Raw genomic sequence first — 11,667 nt, forward strand, 5'->3', positions numbered from 1 at the left:
AAGTCAAGCAATTTTCAAGCCCCTGGAAAATCAGTTACACACAAACACGGAATGAAAGTCAAAAGAGAGTACGTCATCTTTTTGAGAATTTTATTCACTTCAAAACAAATTAAACACACCTATTTCCAATGGCATTCCAGAGCCTAATTTTCGAGTCTGAGGAAACACCCCAAGAAGGCTTTGCGCAGAACGCTTCACAGCGTCCAAAACACTGCTGTCAGGGCGGGGCACAGCTGAAGGCCTGCATCTCTCAGGGTTCCCTAACTGTTCCCTGATTCAGTCATCTAGAGAGCAAACACACAGTCATTCCCCAGTTTCCTACTGACATCACAGCGGAAGTCTGACTCCCCCGCGTCACCGTCACCCAGTTTCTGAGGCAACGAATCACTGGCACAGAAGTTTCTGGTGGCGGGTTTCTGGAGAGCCCTGCAAACTACAATGTCCCCCACCAGAATTCGATGAGGCAGAGTCTCTGCATCTGGTCCCTGCCTGGCCTGGGCTCCAAAAGCCACAGAAGCACCACAGCTGTGGAGCTTGGGAGTCACCACACACAGTCTGCTCTCTGCTCTGTGCTCCTCAGTCCCACAGTCCCCTCCAAGTCACGGGAGCTGGATGCAATGGAGCCCCGGCCACCTGCAGTCTCACTCCAGGTCAGAATCGCTGTCCTCTGAGGAGGAGGAAACCTGAAGGTCCTCATAGAGGACACTCAGGGGAACAGGAACACAGGGAGCCTCAGACTTCTCTGAGACATGAGGGCTGTGAGGGAGGAGGGCTCCCGGCTTCTGAGGAGAGGGAAACGAGGGAGCTGTCAGGAGGCTGGAGCTCCACCATCCGTTTTCCAGTCTCCGGAAGAGCATTCTGAGAGGCTGGGCCCCATCGTGGCTGGCCGCTGGGTGATGGGACATGGTGCAGGCCTGGACAGTAGGCAGGCAAGGTCTGCTGTGCGGAGGCTGCCGGTCGCTGCTGGGCACCTGGGCGGGTGTCCCCCTGCTCATCTGGGGCGACGGAGTGGGTCTGAGTTCGGTTGCAGCTGGCGGAGGTTGGAGAGTCTCTGGGGCCCCCAGCTCACCTCCCTGGATGGCATTTTCAGGCATCTGGAAGGGACTCATTCTCGGTTTCTTGGGGAAGTTCAGGCAAGCCTGAGTCGGAGCCTGGGCAGGTCTCTTGGCTCCTGACCTGAAACTGAGATTGGAGCCGAGGCCCAAGCTGTGTGTGTCGGCTGGTGGGCAGGGCTGTGAGGTCACCGCAGGACGTTTGTCTTGTGCCTGGGGGCTGATGACCTGGATCAGGCCGTGGGGCTTGGAGGCAGCCTGGGGAACTTCTCGACAGCCACCCTGAGGCCTGCTGTGTGTCGGCTTCACCACGACGAGAGGCTCCGGGCCCTGCCGCCTGACTCCAGGCTGAGGGATGTCGGCCACGGCCCGTCTGTCGTTCCTTTGGTCGGAGACTTGACGAGGAGCTCAGCCTGGCTTTTCTCAGGGGAGACAGTGAAGCCAAGACGGATACCGTGTCAGACATTTTGGTAGCTGAGCCATCAGTGAGGGCAGGGTCCAAGCGTGGCCTCTTATTGGTTGTGTGGACCGCCATTGGCCTGCTTGCAACCTGAAAGAAAGGAGACCACACACGTTAGAAGTTCCCCAGCATGGAGCCAACATGGAAATCAACCACATCCAAAGACAAGGTGCACACAGCAGGAAATTCTTAATACGGTATTGACAGGCGGTCCTTGGAAGTAGGGACAGATCCTCAACGTGAGTGCTGATCGGGACAAGACCCATGAAAAATGCACTCTCGAGCTCTGATCTAAGAATACCACTTTTCTAAGGACTGTGTCTTGGGCAATAACTGGATCAAAGCGCCTCCACTCAGCCTTCCATGAAGTGGGACGGACTAATGCCCTTCTGAAGGCAGGTTGGTGGCTCAAGGGTTCCCAGGACGTCTTTTCTGAAAACATGCATGTTCCTGGGGTTAGCCTTCTCCATGTTTGGGGCCCCTGAGGGACTAATTTCTTTAGGCCGCTAGGAAGACGTTGTTGGCAGGCTTGCCATCATTGCACGGAAAGAAAGCAACAGGAAATACGGCATCTTCAGATGCCTTCACCTGGAATCAAATGGACCTGGAAGGATCGTGGAGTCCCTGACCCCAAGAAGGCAGGGAAGAGGGTTCCCCGATCCCCTCACACACACGGGAACCTGAAAGGAAACCAACCAGGGTGACCTAGAGGAGAAAAAGACCAGGGGCGCAGGGTGACACTCACCCTCAGACAATCACAAGATTCCATGGATTCTTTTCGATTTGGCAGCGGCTTCTCCGGAGGTTTCCCGGAAAGGATCTGGAGGAGAGCCTTCCTCTGCGGGTCTTGTTGCCTGCAGAGGAGAAAAAGTTCAGGCCCTGCCCCTCGGTTCTCCCCAGGAGACAGGGAGAACCCTGTGTGGGGCCCAGTCCCGTTCTGTGTTTCATGATACATAAATGGAAGTTTTGTGCCCTTTCCGCCTCTGCACCTTCCCTCATGTGCCAACCTTCCCATCCTGCCGGTGGCCTTCTAGGCTTCCCAGGTAAGGACTGTCATTTGGATTCCGTTGCTTTTCCCCCTGTCATGGGGAACCTGCACGAAGGGCCCCCGCCTCTCCCCAGTCCCTGAATCTCCCAGAGCCAAAGGAGCTCCTGGGTGGGGAACCCGGGAGGACACGGAGCTCTGGTCTCTTTCTCTGCAGCGTTCCTTCCCTGTCCCAGAGACGGAAAGGCACACGGTGTGCGGGTGCAGAGACACCATGTCCTTAGGTGGCAGTACCCTAAGGGTGGTGAAAACCCCTCCCACTGCTCACCTTGGTCTCTCTTCCTTCTCTCCCTTTTCCTTGTTCAAGGGCCCCGGGTTCCCTCGAACCTGGGGCTTCCATGGTTTCAGGTTTTCCTTCCCTTCCTTTCTCCCAAAGGTCTGGGGAACCAGGGCTCCATTCCAGCACTTCATGGGGCACCTGGTACTTCTGGTCGTGTGGCCAAAGGCCCCGCAGTTTTTTGCACTTGACCTGTGGGTGGAAAGGAAGTGATGTCAGTGAATGAGCTGAAGCCTCAGGCAGCGATCCAATGTCATCATTGAGACGGATTGTGAATTCAGAACGGAATGAGGATTCCAAAGAGAGGACACCGGCATGGGGACCCTTAAGCGGCGGAGGGTTCGGTTACGATGTTCCCTCCCAAAGCCCATGTGACGGAAGAACTCTCAAAGGAAGGACTCAGGGTTCTAGCGGGGACGATCGTGAACCCGATGTCCACAACACAGCCCAACCTGGCTACACAGGATTCTGAGTGGAAAGGAAGGTTGCTCCCAAGAGTCTCTCAAGGGACCTATCAGGCCGAGGAGGAGGTCCCAAGCCAGGCACACCTTGGATGGGAAAAGCAACCCGGGTGCTGCTGGTAGAACTCTTTGAAATCCAACCCAGTCTCTGAGGACCATGTGACACCCGCCCCCTCCTCTCCGCTCCATACCCAAAAGATTCCAAGGCTAGACGTACCCTGGGATCTTCTTCATCGGGTGGGGGAGCCCTTGGCCCAACTGGGGCCCTCTGCTGCTTCTGGAAGGTGTGGGCTCTCACGAGTCTGTTTGCCCCACTTTTGGGGTCACGACGTGCCATCATCTTCGTCTCCTGGGTGTTTTATGGCCGCCTTTTTCAGGGGTTGATGGTTGGGTCACCTGAATCACACACACACACAAAGCGATGGTTAGGCACATTGGATATTCACACACCCACAAGAAACCCTCAGCTAACTCCTTGATGGTGTGGTCATGAGGAGACCTCACCACCCATCGGTCAAATCTGTGGATCACAATGTGGTGTGTGCATCCTCAGATATTGTATGTTCCTCTGCCGTGACTACCTGGTCCAAGAGTAAACCTAGCCTGCCGCATGGCCCACGGCCTAGGTATGTGAAGTTAGAGTTGAGATTTCAACCCCAACCAAACAACTGATTCTGGAGACTGGACTTAGGTCTATCACCATTCACTCCAGTAGAAGACACAATGATTCTCTCTCCCCTGAGGGACAAAAGAATCGAAGCTACAGGGCATGGCCGATGTCACCCCTTGGCAGGTCTGCTTGAAGTCAGGGATAAGGGATGCTTCCTATCACAACTTGAATCGCTACTCTTGCCGTTTCATTAGGCAACTTCCAAACACAAATTCATCGAGAGAAGTTATCTCCCTCTCTACCACACTAGCAGGTGATGGTCTTTCCTGCTCTGTCTTTTTGGCTTTAGCTCCAGCCCCTCCTTAATTATTTTTCTGGTATTCTACACATGCCATACGAATTCATCTAAACAAACGCTGAACAAGTGGCATATGAATTTCTTACATGGCTAAAGGCAAACCACCCCTTTTCCAGAGTTCTTTTTCCATTTACCCACCAATTCAGCATGCTGGAGTAAATTACTTTTTGCATTTCCATCTGGCTCTTATCCCAGGCACGGAGATGGAAATGTTTTCTCGCTTTCTGTTCCAAGAATTACCGGTAAGGAGAACACATCCCACTCCATCAGCGAGCCCCAGTGCGATCTGTTTCTTTCACTCTCCTTTGTCTCTTTTCCCCCCACCCCTCAGGGATTACGTGAAACAAACAGTGGTTCAGGGAAACTAACCTGAAATTACAGGTCTACTTTCTTTCCTCGGCTGGCGCTCAGATGGGCAGGTGCTGGAGCAGCCCTGCTGGAAGCGGTGCAGCCTTCAGGAAGCCAGAGGAAGGGGCAGAGAGGGACCTTTGCTTTCCAGGCTGCCTTTTATACTGCCTCTGGACCCCTGACGTGAAACGGACCCTAACCTAATCAACTTAATCCAATTACCTGACCTGGAAAGGTCTATTAACCCAGCGCACTCTGAGATGAAGTTCACTATGGACAGACATTCTAGAACCTACCTGTATAGCTGCAAGCTTTGAAGAATAGATGTTTCCCATCAGGTATGTAGCACTGGTGCATGTACCCCTGTCTTGTTTTACATCTTTTTTTTTTTTTTTTAAATAAGGTGCTAAAATAGACCCAATGTAATTGGACCATATTTACTCTGTTTCAACGTAGGCCTCAGTGTCATCAAGGAGGTGCACGTTGACATGCAATCTCGGCCGTTATCCATCTTCAGAGCTTCTCCTTCTTCCCCATGGTAAGTGTGTCCGCAGAAAACCCTGACCGCACCCTCACGTGTTTTCTCCTCCAGGAGGCCTTTGGAAACCACCGTGAATTGGACTGCACTGGAAAACCCAGAGGAAGCAAGTCAACACCGCTTTGTCCTTCGGTGCCTGGCTCCTTTTTCAGCTCGTCCTGCGGCTCCAGGCGTTATGCCTGAAGAGTCTCCAGGACACCGGTGGGGCTCTATTTCCTTGGGTCCCGTTGCCATTTCTCTGGATTTGCGAAGATCCAGCGGACTTTCTGTGGAACTCTCTTGTCGGGGAACTTGGGTGCCACGTCCCCTCATTCTGCCCTTCATCATCTGCACCTGCACAAGTTAGGATCCATGTTCCTTGGACGGGAAGAGACAGGCAGGAGTCGGAATGCTGAACCATCACACTGGGGTGATTTTCTCACGTGGTCCAAGTGACCCCATGGTCTTCTTGAGCTTTGGAACCAGTCGCGTCCCACTTGACACTACACCCGACTCAGTTGCTGGATCTTGTTGGCCCTCCGGCGGTCTCCCGTTGGATGAGTTGCACCTGCTGAAACTCGATTCCCCTTGGATTTGCGCTTCATTCATTATTCCTGATTCAGGTGGGAAGGCCTGCTTACATCCCCCTGTGGCTGTTCTCTGAGCTTCCGGTCACATGTTTTCCTGCCACGCTCTTTGGTTCATTTTGGTCATGCTCCTTCTGCTGTCAGAGGAGCAGAGAGTTGATCTTGTTGATTCTGGATACTGATACTTTCTAGGTGATCTGGATAATCCAAGTAACGACCCTCAATGGCGGTGAAAAGGGAGCAGCCATTTGGCGTTGCTCAGAAAATCCCACTCAGTTCCGAGGCCTCCTAGATGTGGAATCCTGGTCAGAGTCGTTCCCAGGTCAGAGAACGGAGATAGCCTGTGCATGATGGGATATCTTTACCTAGAGCTTTCAGTGAGTCTTGACCTCAGCTACCCTTAGGATCAGGGGGAGAAGCACGGAAAGGCCCGGTGCTCTTATATCCTCTCCCTTCCAGGATATAAATAACAATATCAGAGGGCGGGTGAACACAGCCTGCGATACTGGAATTATTACCATCCTCTTCCCCTCTGGATAAAAGGAACCATATCACAGAAGAGCTGAACCCTCCCTGCGATATTGGGAGTAATATCATACGCTTCTTCCATGAATATTAGGAGCAATATCACTGGGTGGCTTTCCATTCATTGCTATGTTGGGAGTCATGTCATACTCCACCCCCTAGATATTAGCATCACTGGCACAGGGTGAGTGCACACCTACTGCGATATTAAAACTAAAATCATGCTCTCCATCCCTGGATATTAGGAACAGCATCACAGGTAGGTGTACACCCCCTGCAGTATTAGGAGTAATAATATGATTAATTATTAAACATATATGGTTGATTTTAATAATTATCAATGACACAATTAATAGGATACCATTATTAATTATGGATAATTATTTTAAATATATGATTGTGCACTCTTGAAAATAATTAGTAATATTAATGTCATTTAACAATATTATTAGTCCTTAATATTAATTATTATTTTGTTACCAACATCACTTATTATTGATTTAAGTAACATTAATTGCTGATATCATTTTATTATTAATAGTGATATTATGATTAATTGTTATACTAATCATTAACATTTTTTACCAGTATTAATTTACACTATCTTTATTGTGATTATTAATATCGATGATTGCTATCAATTTTTATTATATGTATTAATATTAATAATTAAGAGACTTGTTCCTGATATCCGGCTGGGAGAGGATGATATTACTCCCAATATCGAAGAAAGGGTACACCCCTCTATGATATTATTCCTAATAGTCAGGGGGTAGAGGATGACATTATTGAAACTATCACAGTGAATGTCCATTCCTTCGGTCATTTTGTTCCTTATATCCAGAGTGGGAGAGGTTGATATGACTCCCAATTTCACAAGAAGTGTACAACCGCCTGTAATATAGTTCCTAACATCTAGGTGGGGAGAGGATGATATTACTGCCCATATCGCACGAGTTGTAAAACCCCTTCGATATTTTGCCTACGATCCTGAGGGGAGACGATGATATTACTCCCAATATCAAAGAAGGTGTACAACCCCCTGTGACACTATGACCAATATCCACTTTGGGAGACGATGACATTACACCCAATATCGCAGGGGATGTACACCCACCTTAGGATATTGTTCCTTATATCGAGAGGGGGAGAAGATGTTATTGCTCCCAATAACGCAGGGACCGTGACTGTACACCCCTCCTGTGTTATTGTTCTTAATATCCTAGGGAAGAGAGGATGATACTACTCTCAATATCGCAGGGGGTGTACACCCACCCAGTGATACTGTTCTTAATGTACTCCACCTCCGTCCACCAGGGATATCGTTTCTAATATCTAGGGGAAGAGAGGATAACATTATGCCCAATATCGCAGGGGAGTATACACACCCTCTTTGATGTTGTTCCTATTATCCAAAGGTAGAGACGATGATGTTACTGGCCATATCGCAGGGGATGTACACCCTTCTGTGATTCTTTTTTTGGACATTCAGTGGGGGAGAGGATAACATTATGCCCAATATCGCAGGGGGTGTACACCCTCCTGTGTTATTGTTCTTAATATCCTAGGGAAGAGAGGATGATACTACTCTCAATATCGCAGGGGGTGTACACCCTCCTGTGTTATTGTTCTAATATGCAGCGAGGTGGAGGCTGAGAGTACTACCAATATCCCAGAAGTTGCACATACACCTGTGATGTAGTTCGTAATCTTTAGTGGGAAAGAGGCTGATTTTACTCTCGATATCGCAGTGGGTGTACACCGCAGCCAACCCCGGGGTATCATTCCTAATATCCAGGCGGGAAGAAGATGACATGGCTGACAGTATCGAAGGGGGTGGACAGCTCTTCTGTGATATGGTTCCTGATATCCAGGGGGTGAGTGGATGATATTACTCCCAAAAAAGTAGGAACCGTACAGCCACCCTGGGATTTTGTCTTTAATAACCACAGGAGAGTGGTGACATTACTATCAATATTGCAAGGGGTGTACACCCTCCTGTGATATTGTTTCTTATATCCAGGAAAGGAGAAGATGGTCTTAGTACCAATATTGAAGGGATGGACAGTCCCCATGGGATATTGTTCTAAAGATACATGTTGAAAGAGGATGAGATTCCATCCAATATAACAAGGGGTGTACACCCCACCTGTGATATGAGTCGTAAAACCTAGAAGAAGAGAGAATGACATTGCTTCCAAAAACACACGTGGTGTACACCCACCCTGTGGTATTGTTCCTGTCATCTAAAGGAAGAGATGATGATCCTACTCCCACTACCGGAGAAGGTACACACCCCCCTGTGATATTGTTCCTCATAACTTGTGGGGGAGAGAGTGATATTACTTCCAATATGACAGTGGCTTGACACCCAGTCTGTGATATTGCTCCTAATTTCCAGTAGGTAAAGTATGACGTTCCTGCCCAGAGAGTAGTGGCTGTACAGCCACCCTGTGATATTTCTCTGAATATTCAGGGAAACACAGGACGACAGTAACCCAAATCTCCCAAAAAGTGTACACCCATTGTATGATATGGTTCCTAATATCCGGAGGTGCAGAGGATGGTATTGGTTCTCCGATCGCAGGCTGTTTACAAACAACCTAGAAAATTGTTCCTAATATCCTGAATAAAAGAGACTGCTAATAATGGACACACATTGCAGGGGGGAGTAATTGGCTCTTACAATCCACATCGCAGGGGGTGAAACCCTCCCCGCGATATGGGGAGTAATAGCAATCCCCTCTTTCCACTGGCTATTACGATCCACATCGCAGGGCCTTTCAGGACACCAGCCCTGCCCCAACCTTGACCCAGACAGTGGGTGTCATGGGACTATCTCAGGGTGGGTGGCAGCTCAGCTCGAAGGTATCCCTGCTGTCAAAGACCAACTGTTCCTGCTAGTTTGAATCTGGCCACAGGGTCTCTGTTGGTGAGACAGGTGACCATGAGGCAGATACCCTGAAATCTAGCACGACAGAGCTCAACGTCCCATGAGAGGCACCATAGCACGCAGACTTTGCAGACATACTAGCGAAGGCCACAGCAGGCCCTGAGTGAGGAACAAGCTGACCAAGATCCTGGGGTTCTGCCACACAGCCCTTAAGCCAGGGACTGGAAACGGTTTCCCTAAAGAGCCAGGAGTCAGCATTTTCAGCTTTGCCAACTGATCTTTGCCTCAAGGATGTAACTCTGCCATGGCTGCACCACAACAGTCTTCTGCAGGTGGCCTGTGAAGAGATGGGCATGACTGCAGCCCCATCAAACTTTACTTATGGATATGGAAGCTTCTCAGTGTCATGAAGTGTTAGTTTTTTATTTGTTCAACCATTTGGAAATGTAAAATCCATTCTTGATTCATGAGCCACAAGAACAGGCAGGGACAGGCTGCCCCTGGCCGACCTCTGGAATGAGCTTAGAGAAGGAAATGACAGGCTGGGCCAGCGCAGCCTCCTTACAGTGGATTTGCTGCAGGAGGGTCCTTCTTAGCAACCACTTCTCATCCTTCATCTTGGCTTCAAGTGCAGTTCAGGTGGAGAAAGAGAGAACAGAACCGGCCTCAGCAATAAGAAGGAAGGAGATGCAGGATCAAGTAGCCACGTGGATCCATCACACTCAACACTCACACCAAGCGGAGCACAGGCAGGACCAGCCTGGGGGGAGGCCAAAGTGGAGGCTCTCTGGGGTGGGGGACCTCTGGGTGGGTAAGATTCTCTACCTAAAACTCATATAGAAAATCTACACAGCAGTAGTTACAGAAAACACACACTAAGAAAAAGGCCAAAATAAAAATAGGACACCAAGTTTGGCCAAACGACTCTCACAAGTCAGTAGGTAAAAAAGCCCAGGGGGGCCCACCAGAGGAGCTGGGGTCGGTTCCTGCCTGCAGTGGGTCTGGGACACCCCATTCCCACAGATGAGGACCCACCCTTTGGGGAGGAAGCTGTCAGAGTCACCCAGTTAACTGTTCAGAGCTGGAGCCACAGAGCAGGTGAGGAGCCCTGGCCACGTCCCCGTGTGCGCTGAGAAGCTGGGGTGGGAGCACACCCCCAGGGGCCGATGCAAACAGGGGACCACGGGCCCTCCTCCTGCCCAGAGCATGCTCAGCTCCCAAGGGACCACCAAGGCCTGGAACCCAGGGACACACCACCTGACCATCATGTCCAGGTCTCCTGGATCAGGCAATGTCCAGTATAGGCAGGCCGTCTGGGCTTGGGGCCGGGACAGGGGTGGATTGTCCTGCTAGGCAGGCCTCCTTCTCCCTACCAGCTGGGCTGGTTGCACTGTAGTTTTGGTTCTGGCGACATATTGCTGCCCACTTTGACCACACCAGTCCCTGGCTCCCTGGCTAGGCTCAGTGATGTCCAACCTACCTACACAGACCCCACACACCCAGTGCCCTCTAGGCTCTGTCAGCCAGGAGGACCCATGCTCATCCCCTGAAGTTTCCATGGGAGCCTGCATCCCACAGGGACCCACAGCTCAGGGCCAACCTCCATGGGGGCCTCTTGATTGTGGTGGTAGGGGTGGGGGGAGTTGACCTCCAGCCCTCCCATCCTGGTCACTGTATTTTGTGGGGTCATTCAGTCCTGGGAGCTTCCTGGGGACCCAAGAAGGAAGAGAACAGAGTGGTCATGGTAGCCTCAGCCCCAGGCTCTGGGACAGAAGTTGATAACGACCAATCGAGAGCAACCACTGAATTCTATCCTCTTAGTTACACGAGAAGTTGGCGAAGAACTGAACGTCGACCATTCTATGGTCATCTGGCATTTGAAGCCAATTGGAAAGCTGAAAAATCTTGATAAGTGGATGCCTCATGAGCTGACCAAATATTTTAAAAATCATCCTTTTGAAGTGTCATCTTCTCTTATTCTATGAAACAACAATGAACCATTTCTTGATCAGATTGTGACATGCCACGAAAAGTGGATTTCATACAACAGCCAGCTCACTGGTTGGACTGAGAAGAAGCTCCAAACCACTTCCCAAAGTCAAACTTGCACCAAAAAAAGGTCATGGTCACTGTTTGGTGGTCAGCTGCCGGTCTTCTGATCCACTACAGTTTTTGAATCCTGGTGAAATCATTACATCTGAGAAGTATGCCATGCCATTCGATGAGATACACGGAACACTGCAGAACCTGAAGCCAGCACTGGTCAACAGTAAGGGCCCAGTTCTCCACAACGCCTGACCACATGTCATACAACCAGGGATTCAAAAGTTGAATAAACTGGGCTGTGAAGTTTTGCCTCATCTGCCATATTCATCTGACCTCTCGCCAAGCAACTACTACTTCTTTAAGCATCTTGACAACTTTTTGCAGGGAAAACACTTACACAACCAGCAGGATGCAGAAAATGCTTTCCAAGAGTTCATCGAACCCTGAAAGCATGGAATAAACAAGTTTATTTCTCATTGGCAAAAATG

General features: G+C 50.0%; 1 pseudogene; it reads right to left on the reverse strand.

The window, feature by feature from the left end:
* Positions 1-548: 548 nt before the first annotated feature.
* On the reverse strand, positions 549-3,783 carry LOC117083564 (annotated as a pseudogene).
* Positions 3,784-11,667: the final 7,884 nt, after the last annotated feature.

The sequence above is a fragment of the Trachypithecus francoisi genome, unplaced genomic scaffold (genome assembly GCF_009764315.1).
Source record: "Trachypithecus francoisi isolate TF-2019V2 unplaced genomic scaffold, Tfra_2.0 Contig00379, whole genome shotgun sequence".
In the NCBI taxonomy this organism is placed as follows: domain Eukaryota; kingdom Metazoa; phylum Chordata; class Mammalia; order Primates; family Cercopithecidae; genus Trachypithecus; species Trachypithecus francoisi.